Source organism: Phyllostomus hastatus, unplaced genomic scaffold (assembly GCF_019186645.2).
Source record: "Phyllostomus hastatus isolate PE091 unplaced genomic scaffold, TTU_PhHast_1.1 phas_contig_64, whole genome shotgun sequence".
In the NCBI taxonomy this organism is placed as follows: Eukaryota; Metazoa; Chordata; class Mammalia; order Chiroptera; family Phyllostomidae; genus Phyllostomus; species Phyllostomus hastatus.
The window spans coordinates 410,528-423,854 of NW_025333928.1; the positions used below are offsets into that span (position 1 = coordinate 410,528).

Genomic DNA, 13,327 nt, shown 5'->3' on the forward strand with positions numbered 1-13,327 from the left:
CAAAAAAGGGGAGACAGAGAAAGAGAGAAAGAAACAGAGACAGTGAGACAGAGACAGAGACAGACAGAGAGAGTGAGAAACATCAATGTGAGAGAGAAACATTGATCAGTTGCCTCCCATACATACCCCAAGAGAGGACTGAACCTGCAACCTAGGTATATGCCTAACTGGGGATTAAACCCACAACTTTTTCTTATACAGGATGGCACTCCAACCAACTGAACCACCCAGTCAGGGCTGCAACTGATTGTTAAATAACTCAGTGGGGGGCTCAAATATAGCAAAAATTAATTGATGAATCTTAAAAAAGTAATAATATCTGAGACCATGGAAGAGAGGGTTGTATGTGTGCATGTATGTGTGTGAATGAAAGAGAATTATATTTCATTTGAGTATGTGACTGAGGGAAAGAGTAAGTGAGAAGGAGTAAAAATATGAGGGAATCTGAGAAAGAGAAAGACTATGAAGAAGAAAGAATGTAGGGAAGAAGATGGCTTTGGGACATTCCTGAGGTCTCTAGAGGTCTCTTTGAGTGACTGATCTGTTCAGATGCAGCCCAGGGCCATCAACCACCACTTGGGCACTAGAGGCAGAATCAAGGCCTTTCAATCCAAAAATCCAGTGCTGGGACTATACCCAGAGACATTGGAATTACCAGTTTTAAAGAACCTATGCACCCCAATGTTCATAGCAGCATTGTGTACATAGCCAAGTACTTGAAACAGCCTAAGTGCCCATCAGTAAATCAGTGAATTAAAAAACTGCTGCAGGTTACAGGTCTGTGTGAAGACATTGGCTGCATGGCAGGTTAAATCTGCCATCTCTCTGAAACTCTACTTTGCTTTGTCTCCTTGGTCATTTCACCCACCTGGGTTTAGGCCTCTTTTGCCTTCCTGTTCAAGATCACATACCATGTGTTACTTCCTGCTTCAAATGAAAAGGGCACCTTTTCCTCCAATCCACTGTCATAGTCACATTCCAGTGAGAACATAACTCAAAGACTGAGACTCCATTTTAAAGTATTTAAAAAGCCAAAGAAAACTTAGAGGTGGTGTGTGATCCAGCCAACTTCTTTTGGTCTACAGCAGCCACCTTCTCTTAAGTCATATAAACCATGAATAGCCTTCATGTCACCAATTGAAGACTTAAAGCTCCATTCTCCCATGTGTCTGCTTTAGTTCCATATAAACAGTGGGTTCCTCTTTGTGCCTAAGTTTCATATCTACAAAATGGATACAATAATATTACCTAGAAGGCAGTCAAGTTTAAGTGAGTTATTTAAATGAGTAAAGTGTAGGCTGCCGCCAGCCAGTCTGAAAAGGTTGGTGTAGCTGGCCTGGTCAGCATGGAGGCAACCTGGGTGGTCCAGCCCCAGTTCCCTGGCCTGGTGTACAGAGGGAGCTGCTCCTGGCTCTCATCAGTCCTGGAATGCAATCTTCATTGAGAAATCAAAGTCTCAGGACCAGGAAGTGAACACTGCTTTCCCTCCATTGACATTCCAGTGTTGGAAATACCAAGTAAGGAATTAGTGTATATGATGCTAGAAACCTGTAGAGACAAAAAGCTCATGACTCAAAGGCCTAAAACAGCTGTATCTTTCAAGTTCTTATTGGGAATATGACAGTGAAGAAGATATGGGCCAAGGCGGCCAGTAGGAAGTGCCCCAAGAAAGACACAGAGATGTACACTTCAGAAGAGAAACATGATCAGAGAACTCAGAGAAGGACAGTGTATTGTGTGTGCCCTCAGAAGGGTTAGAAGACTTTTATTCATGTGCATGAGATTACTCAAATAGATGATCACATATATCAGTGCCTTGAACATGAGCAAAACTTCTGTGAAAACTTAGCTCTTATTATGTGTGAGAGAACCCACACTGGAGAGAAACCTTATCAATGTGCTACATGTGAGAAAACCTTCAGCCAATGCTCAGATCTCATTTCACAACAGAGGATCCACAGTTATGAGAAACTGTATAAAAGTAGTAAATGTGAGAAGAGCTTCTGGCACCACTTAGCCCTTTCAGGACACCAGAGAACACACACAGGTGAAAAATTCTATACATGTGACATTTGTGGCAAGAATTTTGGACAGAGCTCTGATCTGCTTGTCCACCAGCAAAGCCACACTGGTGAGAAACCGTATCTGTGCAGCGAGTGTGAGACGTGCTTCAGTCAAAGTAAGAACCTCATTTGACACTGAAGAACTCACACCAGTGAAAAAACATTTACGTGTCTGGAGTATGAAACAGCTTTTAGTGGGAAATCAGATCTCATTAGCCACCAGAGAACTCACACTGGCAAAAAGCCCTACAATTGTAATAAGTGTGAGGAAAGTTACTGACACCGTTCAGCCTTCATTGTTCATAAAAGAGTTCACACCAGGGAAAAGCCCTATAAGTGTGGTGACTGTGAGAAGTGCTTCAGCCAGAAGTCAGACTTTATTGTCTGCCAGAGTGTCTATACAGGGGAGAAGCCCTGTAAGTGCTTGGAATGTATGAGAAGTTTCACAGTGCCAGCCTAATCAGGCACCAGGCAACTCACATGCACACGTTTAAATGCCTTGAATATGAGAAAAGTTTCAGCTGTGGCTCAGACCTTGTTGTGCATCAAAGAGTTCACATGGAAGAGAAGCCCCATCAGTGGCCTTCCTGTGAGAGTGGCTTCCTCCTAGGTATGGGCTTTGTTGCACAGCTGAAAATGAGAATTCAGACACAGGAGCTTCATTGTCCATACAGTGTGTGTGACAAAGGCTTTGCCAGAGCTCAGCCCTTCTGCAGCATCAGATAGTCCATGGCAGTGAGAAGCTGTGTATCTGTAATGCAGGGGAGAAGGGGCTTGAGCTGAGCCCTCCCCATGCACCAGAAGCCTCACAAATGTCTTGGCCAGACAAGAAATTATAACACTATAAAAAAAGCATTTATGAGTCAGAGAACTCATTAAAATGAGGAACTCTAGGCAAAGTTTAGATTTTTCTAAGAGCTCAGACTTCAGTGGGGACAAGAGAATCTGTAATTGTAGGAAGTTGGAACACTTGTCCAGAGAGCTGCCCTTACAGAATCCTACCACTTTTTAGGATTGTTTTCAACAATCCTAAATGTTGAAAACATTTAGTCTGAGCTCCAATATGGTCACTCACAGCGGGACTCGTACCAGTGGGAAACCCTGTAGATGATGAGAGGGAGGGAACCTCCTAGCCAGGCTCACTCCTCTCCCTCCAAGTGAGTTTGCACCAGAGGACAATGCCCTTGGTGTGCACAGCCCACCTGCTGGTGTGCACAGCTTGCTGATGTCAGAGAGCCCATGAAACCCCAACAAGTGTGGTAAAAGCTTCCAACAGAACTATGACTTTCCTAACCATCAAAGAAGCCATATTGGTGAAAATTTAGGTATTTGTCTTGAGTGTGGAAAAAGCATTAGATGGAGAGCCTTCTTGGGTTTGCATCAACAACAAAACCAACCTGAGAAAAGATCTTACAAACTCTGAGGGAGAAAAGTGTCAGCGATCAGCTCCTTTGGTTGGCACACCAGAGAACTCACATGTGTGAAAATCCCCATAAATACCTTGAGTCTGAAAAAGCCTTGCTAGAAACCTCCACCTACAGGCCTCAAAGAACCTACCCTGCAGAGAATTGTGCTCTAGTGTGAAACCTAATCAGGGGCAGTGTACATATAATAGGTCTGAGAACAACCGCACTCCCAGTTAGCTGACCAGTGTGTAGAGGTGACATTCATGGAGTTCATACATGGATGGTTCTTAGATGCCCAGAAGCTTGTTGTGGGAGGAACTCGGGCAGTTCAGAGGAGGCCTGATGGGAAACTTAGGTAAAGATCCTTTCCTTTTATCTGAACCACTTAATTATGAGTGTTTTACTTTCTCTTTTTAAAATGTGGAAATCCAATAAAGGAAAGGACTGTGCCCTTGGGGGAAATATGAGTACAGTGTATATAACAGTGCCTGACACAAGTAGATGCAAAATAAATATTACTAAGGAGGAGCAAGATGGCAGTGAGGCAGGTGGGAGAGGAGCCCAGTCCTCCCTATGACCAGCTGAAACACCTACCCAATTTTCTGAATCATAGTGATCAGCCAGTGGAAGTCCAGCTTATACAAAGTTTAGAGGCCAAAAAGTGTAGAGGACATTGAAGAACAGATGGTGAGGAGATTGTACTGGGACAGTAAGATCCCTAGGATCTGCGCAGGGACCAAGACCACTGTGGCCTCTGGCCCAGCACCTGCTGTAGGATATGGGGAGGAGAGTTAGGTCACCTACCAGAGCAGGGAGGGCAGCCCAGCACCAGGAAGAATCGGGATGTTGGAAGTCACTGGAGGGAATAAAGATGAAGTAGGAGACACATAGAGGTGGTATACATCCCCTGGTATGATGGATGCTGGCTAGGTCATTACCAGAAAAATTGGGGTGCTGGGTGACACCTAGAGAAGGGAGAGAGTTGGGCTGTGCTGGACACTCACCCAGATACTCTCCAGACTGGTTAGAAAGCTGGGCTGTGTGAAAAGCTTTGTGCTTGTTAAGAACAGCAGGCAGCTGCTTTGTAAGGAACTCTCTAACATTGGCTGGCTTACCCTGAGGGTGATTTGAGCCATGCCTGAGCCTGACCCATGCTGTGCACCAAGAGACTGAGCAGAAGATTGGAGCCTGGCAGCTCATGGAGGACTTGAGTTGGAGGCTGGGCAACTGTGAATATCGTGTCCCAGACCTGGTCCCTATCCTTGCAAAACCATAGCAAAGGAGAAAAGTGAAGCCCAGCCCCCCTCTTTGGGTGGCATCCAAGAAGACCAGCAGAACTCACTCAGTGTGTTGAAAGTCAGCAGGAGGCTTATTTTTATTTTCCTCTCTCTTTCTTTTTTTTTTCCTTTTTTTTACTTCCCCTTAGTGAGACAATAAGATGGGGAGTTATTAAAGGTCCAGACACAGATCCAAAAGGGGAGCATAAGGTTAACCACAAAATTGAGAAACTGAGACAAATGTCACTTTGCTATCTCATAGAACTGGCATTTTATTGTTTATGTGTGTTATTATTATTTTTTCATTATTTTTACTACTTTTATTTTATTAGTATTTTTTATTTCTCTTTCTTGGGTTTAGTTTTCCTCATTTTATTTCTGTTTAATTGCATTGTTTGACTGCTTTTTCATATTCTCTCTTTATTGTATTTTAATTTTCCTTCATTCACTTCACTTATGTTCCAATAACAGACTGCTCTTGATCATGCACTTTCTATTCTGGTTATCCAAATCATATATTTCTTGCCATTTTATTGCTGTTCCAGTACTATTGTAAATAATTGTTGTTACATACAATTGTAAATACTACACAGCAACTCTCCCTGATCTTAGCCCAATTCACTTTATTCCTGAGCTTTATTGTTGCTGTAGTTCACTCTATTCTCTCTCAGACTACACCTACTTTCTATTCTTTACTCTCATTATATTTCATCATCTCACCTTGCACAAGCGCTCTGTTTTCTGGATTCTGCTCACAATCCTTCTCTCCTCTAACAAGAGTCTTACCTCTATTTCACCTTTTATAAAAAGTGGCTAGTTGGGTGAAATATCACAGTTAATGCTATACTTATCCAAAGAATCTTCTATCTCCTCTCTACTGGCTGGTACCTTAAATCCCATGAAATACTCTCCCCCATCTTAATCCACCTTTCCTACCCTGCCACAGATCACTTATAGGAATTGGTGGGAGCTGCAAACATCAGTAACCCATTGGAGGAGAGAAACTACCAACAAAGGAACCACTGAAAGGTAAAAACCCAAGTACAACAAGACAGCCCACATGAACAGAAGAAAGGGCAAGCCTAGAGCATCTAGACATGGAGATCAAAAAGACCACACCACAGAACCCCATAGAATTCCTACCATGGAAGTTCACCCTACAAAGACATCTAGCAAAGCAAAATATCAGGAAGCACAATAGCAAACAAAAAAAGTCACCTAAAATGGGTAGACAAAAAAACAACATGCAATCAAAAGGGATGGAAGACTCCCCACTAAAAGAGCTAAATAAAAAGGAGGTAAGCAAACTATCAGATATAGAATTCAAAATAATGGTTATAAAGATGCTCAAGGAACTCACAGACAACTACAGGGAGCTGAGTGAGAAGTACAACAGTAAATAAAGGAAATAGAAACTACAAACAAAAAAGGAGGAATGAACAATAAAATCTCAGAAAAAGAAAACACACTAGAAGAAATTACAAGCAGGCTGGATAAAACAGAGGACAGACTCAGCACACCAACAGACAAGGTAGGAAAAAAAGACACCTAGATAGAGCAAGAAAATGAAAAGAGACTCAGAAAGAATGAAGAGGTGTTAAGGGAACTGCAAGACAATGTGAAACACAATAATATCCATATAATAAGTATACCAGAAGGAGAAGAAGAAGACCAAGAGATAGAAAAACTGTTTGAAAAAGTAATGATGGAAAACTTCCCTAATTTGATGGGAAAAAATTTCACACAAATCCAGGAAACACAGAGAACCCCAATGAAGAGGAACCCAAAGAGGCCTACTTCAAAACATGTCATAATTAAAAAGGCAAAATTCCAAGACAAAGAGAGAATTTTAAAGTCAGCAAGGGAAAAGCAGGAAGTAACATATAAGGGAGTTCCAATAACACTAGCAACTGACTTCTCAGTGGAAAAGCTTCAAGCCAGAAGAGAATGGCAAGGAATATTACAAGTAATGAAAAACAAAGCTCTATGACCAAGACTACTCTGTGCAGCAAGGCTCTCAATTAAAATGGAATGCAAAATAAGGAGTTTCCCAGAGAAAAAGAAGCCTCAAAGAATAAACCTCCACTAAACTAGCTCTGCAAAAAATGCCAAAGGGTATGTTTTAAGAAAGGGGAAAGAAAAAGATTGAGAGAGAGAGAGGAGCACAGGTACAATAAAATGGCAATGTATAAGTATGTATCAATAATAATCTTAAACATAAATGGATTAAATGCTTTAATAAAAAAAAACATAGAATACCTGAATGGATAAGAAATCATGACCCACACATATGCTGCCCACAAGAGACCCACCTCAGAAGAAAAGACCTACACAGACTGAAAGTAAAGGACTAGAAACAAGTATTCCAAGCACAGAGACAGGAAAAGAAAGCCAGGGTAGCAATACTCATATCAGACAAAATAGGCTTCACAAAAAGGGCCATAACAAGAGACCCAGAAGGTCACTTCATAATACAAGGGAAAAATCAATCTAGAAGGCATAAATATTGTAAATACATATGCACCCAACATAGGAACACTTGAATACATAAAGAAAATCTTGGAGGACTTCAAGAAAGATATTGACAGCAACTCAATTACAGTAGGGGATTCAATCTCTCATAGTCAAAAGTGGATAGATCTTCCAAACAAAATGTCAACAAAGACATTGCAGCATTGAACAATATCCTAGATCAGATTCACTTAACTGATACATACAGAGAGAGCCTTTCATCCCAAAGAAGCTAAATACACATTATTCTCAAATGCACATTGAATATTTTCAAAGATGGACCACATCAGAGACACAAAAGAAGTCTCAAAAATTCAAGAAAATTGAAATCATATGAAGCATTTTTTCTGACCACAAGGGACTTAAACTAGAAACTAACCTCAAGGAAAAACTCAAAAACACTCAAAGTCATACAGATAGAATAGCACGCTATTAAACAATGAATGGGTCAAGAATGAAATTAGGTAAGAAATCAAAATCAAGAAATCAATTTGTTTCCTGGAAACAAATGAAAATGAACTTACAACAATCCAAAACTTACGGGACACAGTGAAGGCAGTCCTGAGAGAAAAGCTCATAGTGATACAGGCCTACCTAAAAAAGATAGAAACATTTCAAATAAAAACCTAACCCTACATTTACAATAACTGTAGGAACAACAACAAACCAAGCCAAGAGCAAAAAGAAGGAAGGTGATAACCAATATCAGAGCAGAATTAAATGACATAGAGACTAAAAGCACAATTCTAAGAATCAATAAATCCAGGAGCTCATTCTTTGAAAAGATAAACAAAATCGACAAACCTTCAGGCAGACTCATCAAGAAAAAAAGAGAGAGGACCCAAATAAACACAATCAGAAATGAAAGAGGAAAGATTAAAATGGATACCACAGAAATACAAAGAACTGTAAGAAATTACTACAAAGAACTGCATGCCAAGAAATTTGAAAACCTACGTGAAATGGACAAATTTCTAGAAAAATATAATCTTCCAAAACTGAATGAAGAAGAAGCAGAAAGCCTAAACAGACCAATTAACAGCTGATGAAATTGAAGCAGTAATCAAAAACTCCCAAGAGACAGAAGTCCTGGATCAGATAGTTTCACAGGAGAATTCTAAAAAACATTTAAAGAAGAGCAAACCCCTATTCTTCACAGACTATTCAAAAAAATTTATGAAGATAGAAACTCCCAAACTCTTCTTATGAACCTAGCATCACCCTAATCCCAAAACCAGATAAAGACACAACAGAAAGAACACTGCAGGCCTATATCCCTGGTGAACATAGATGCTAAAATTCTCAGCGAAATATTGGAAAACTACTTCCAGGAATACATTAAAATGATCATACACCATGATCAAGTGGAATTCATCCCAAAGATGCAAGGATTGTACAATATTCTCAAATCAATAAATGTAATACATAATATAAATAAAAACAAACACAAAAATCACATGATCATAGTAATAGGTGTGGAAAAAGCATTTCGTAAGGTGCAGCACATGTGCATGATAAAAACACTCAGCAAAGTGGGAATAGATGGAGTATCCCTCAACATGATAAAGGGCATATATGAGAGAACTACAGCCAACATCATACTCAATGGGCAAAAACTAAAAGTTTCCCACTAAGATCAGGAACAAGACAAGGTTGTACATTTTCCCTGCATGTATTCAACATAGTATTGGATGTCCTAGCCACAGCCATCCAACAAGAAAGGCAAATAATAAGCATAGAAATTGGAAAAGAAGAAACAAAAGTTTCGTTGTTTTCAGGTGACATGATAGTATACATAGAAAATCTTATAGACTCCACAAAAAAAAACTGCTCAATCTAACAGATGAATTTGGCAAAACAGCAGGATACAAAGACAATATTCAGAAATCAAAAGCATTTTAGTTACCAACAATGAAATATCAGAAACATAAATGAGGAAAAAATCCCATTTGGTATAGCAACAATAAATATAAAATACGTAGGAATAAACCTAACAAAGGAGGTAAAAGACCTGTACTCAGAAAACTAACACCAAAGAAAGAAATTAAGAAAGACAAACAAATGGAAGTATATACTGTGTTCATGGATTGAAGTAATTAACATCATCAGAATGTCCATACTACTCAAAGCAATTTACACATTCAATGCAATCCCTATTAAAGTACCAACCGCACATTTTACAGATATAGAACAAACACTTCAAAAATGTACATGGAACCGTAAACATCCTTGAATAGCTGCAGCAATTTTGAGAAAGAAGAACAACATAGGAGGGATCACATTATCTAATACCAAACTGTATTACAAGGCCACTGTAATCAAAACAGCTAGGTACTGGCATAAGGGCACACACATGGACCAATGGAACAGAATAGAGAGCCCCGAAATAAACCCAAGACTCTATGGTCAATTAATATTTGAGAAACAGGGCAGAAACATAAAATAGAGTGAAAATACCCTCTTCAACAAATGGTGTTGGGAGAGCTGGACAGCTACATGCAAAAAAATGAAACTTTACCAACTTACACCATATACAAAAATAAATTCAAGGTGGATAAAAGACTTAAATGTAAGTCGTGACACTATAAAAGTCCTTCTGGAGAACATAGGCAGGGAAATCTCAGATATTCCACACAGCAATATTTTCACTGATATGTCCCCCAGAGCAAGGGACATAAAGGAAAGAATAAACAAATGGGATCTCATCACAATAAAAAGCTTCTGCACAGCTAGAGAAAACAGCATTAAAATGAAAAGGGAACCAACCATATAGAAAGCATATTTGCCAATGATAGCCAGACAAGTGTTTGATCTCCAGAATATATAAAGTACCCAAATGGCTCCAGTGTAGGCAGACAAGCAACCCAATTAAAAAAAGGGTAAAGGACTCAAACAGACACTTCTCCAAAAAAGACATACAGAAGTTCCAGAGACATATGCAAAGATGCTCAGCATTGCTAGCCATCAAAGACATGCAAATTAAAACCACAATAAGATACCACTCCATACTGGTCAGAATGGCCAGTGTAACCAAATCAACAAACAGCAAGTGTTGGAGAGCATGTGGAGAAAAGGGAACCCTAGTTCACTGTTGATGGGATTGCAGACTCATGAATCCACTATGGGAAACAGTATGGAATTTCCTCAGAAAACTAAAAATGGAACTTCCTTATGACCTGGCAATACCACTGTTGGGATTATACCCCAAGGACCCTAAAACACCAATTGAAAGAACCTATGCACCCCAATGTTCATAGCAGCACATTTTACAATAGTCAAATGCTGGAAGCAACCTAAGTGGCCATCTGGGAATATATATATATAATATATATTTTTTATATATATATTTAATATATATATATTTTAAATATATATATATATAATATATATATATATATTTAAAAAAACTATGGCACATTTACACAATGGAATACTATGCAGTAGAGAGAAAGATGGAGTTCCTACCCTTTGCCACAACATGGGTGGAACTGGAGAGCATAAGTTAAGTGAAATAAGCCAGGCAGTGAGGGGCAAATGCCATGTGATCTCACCTTTAATTGGAACCTAATCAACAAAACAAACATGCAAGCAAAATATAATCACAGACATTGAAATTGAGAAAAGGCTGACAGTGACCAGAGGGGAGATGGGAGGGGAAAATGCGGGGGCAGGATGTGAAGGGTTTTCAGCAACAACTATAAAGGATACATGGACAAAACTAAGGGCAGGTGGAATCAAGGACTGAATCTGGGGATGGCTGGGGTAGGGGCAGGGAAGGCAGAAAACTGTACTTGAACAGCAATAAAACTTAAAAGTATCTTAAAATATAAATAAATACTACTATTAGTAAATTTGCTGTATAACAAAAGAGGCTAATTTAGGTTCCAAAATATTTTGCATAATTTATTTTTAAAGTTAAGTTACCTATAAAGTTGAAATTCACAAGAAGCAGACTAAAAAACTCTTCAGCCCCCATCTCTTCTTAGAAATATCAAGTTACAACAGACTAAAATTGCTTTGTGGGAGCTCTTAAAACAGTCAAGGATCTGCAGCCACTAACAAATGTTCAAACATTAAAGCCACACTCAGACCAGTAGAGACACCAGGAAAATGACTCACAGGTCCAACTGCCCGCTGCCATGAAAGCCAAACTGGTAAGGCAGGTTCTGGCTGGGAAGAAAAGGGTTTATTTAGCAGTCAACAACATGAAAAGATTGTAGGCTCATCTTAGCATCTCAAACATCGTGGCTAGGTTATATAGGGGGACCATGGAAAGAGGAGAGCTAAGGAATTTCTGGTTATGTAGTTTCTCATCTCTGCTCTAAGGTGGTTTTGTTGTTGTCTGCTTCATGTGTCATAATGTAGTTCCATTGCTTTGCTTACAGTTTTACTGCTGACGTTCAGGAGCAGGTTGTGTAGGCAGCATTTCTGCTGGTTCTGATATAAATTTCTGATGCTTGTCTAGGTCCTGTGGTCAGTGTAGTTCCTTGGTCAGGCAGGGACCACAACTGCTTATGTCTACAAGATACTCATATGAAAACAGTTAATGCATGATTTTTTATGAATCTGTTAGTACAACCTATTCTATAATTACTACTTGATTAACATATTATATTTTTATTCTATAATAACTACTTCATTAGTATATATATATATTTTTTTTCATTACAAGTTCCCCTGTTATAAGTCCCCCTGTCAGTTATCACTCCATTTCTATGGTGCCTCTTATTTATTTTTTTAAAGATTTTATTTAGTTATTTTTAGAAAGAGGAAAAAGGAGAGAGAGAGAGGAGGAGGGAAGCATTGGTGTGTGAGCAAAACATTGAATGGCTGTCTTTCACATGCCCCAGCTGGGAACTGGCCTGCAACCCAGGCATGTACCCTGACTGGGAATCAAAGTGGTGACCTTTTGCTTTGTGGGACAATGCTCAACTAATTGAGCCATGCTGGTCAGGGATCCATAGTGCCTTTTAATGACTAGATTTCTTTAACTTGCTGTGGAATAAAAGTTCTTGAAGAGAAGTAAAGTTCTTTGCATCACATAAGTCATTTTTAAGGGTTTATTTTGTTTTTAAATTTATATTTTATTGTTTATGCTATTACAGTTGTCATAATTCCATCTCCCCCCTCTCATTTTCCCTTTCATCCAGCCTCTCCACTCCCTCAGGCAATCCCCACACTGTTGTTCATGTTGATAGGTCATTCATATATATTCTCTGGCTACTATATTCTCTATGCTGTACTTTATATCCCCATGACTACTCTATAACAAGAAATTTGTACTCTAATCCCTTCGCCTTTTTCACCCATCCTCCTGATCCCTTTCTCATTTGCCATCATCAAAAGTTTCTCCGTATCCATGATTCTGTTCCTATTCTCCTTGTTCATTATTTTGTTTTTTATATTTAATTTTTGATAGATATGTATTTTTTGCCATTTTAGTGTTTATATTTTTTATTGTTGTTAAGTACAGTTGCCTCCATTCCCCATTGCCCACCCCATATTTTTAATTTTCTTCTTCTTCTTAAAGAAGACCTTTTAACATTTCATATTCATATAATACTAGTTTGGTGGTGATGAACTCAAGCTTTTCTTGTCTGGAAAGCTCTTTATCTGTCTTTCAATTTTAAATGATAGCTTTTTTGAGTAGAGTAATATTGATTGTAAGTCCTTGTTTTTCATCACCTTGAATATTTCTTGTCAATCCCTTCTAGCCTTCAAAGTTTCTCTTGAGAAATCCTTTGACAGGCTTATGGGGGCTCACTTATAGGTAGTCATTTTTCTTTTGCTGCTTTTAAGATTCTCTTTTTGTCATTAACCTTTGGCATTTTAATTATGATGTGACTTGGTGTGGGTCTCTTTGGGTTCATCTTGTGTGGTACTGTCTGTGCTTCCTGGACTTGTAGTCTACTTCTTTCACCAAGTTAGGGAAATTTTCTGTCATTTTGTCAAATAGATTTTCAATTTCTTGCCTTATCGCTTCTCTTTCCAGTACTCCCATAATGCAAATGTTAGTACACTCAAAGTTGTCCCAGAGGCTCCTGACCTTATCCTATCTTTTTAAATTCTT

At 39.0% G+C, this 13,327-nt stretch overlaps 1 pseudogene; it reads right to left on the reverse strand.

Annotated features, from left to right (window-relative positions):
• Nucleotides 1-914, reverse strand: part of LOC123825420 — a 42,912-nt pseudogene extending 41,998 nt beyond the window's left edge.
• Nucleotides 915-13,327: the final 12,413 nt, after the last annotated feature.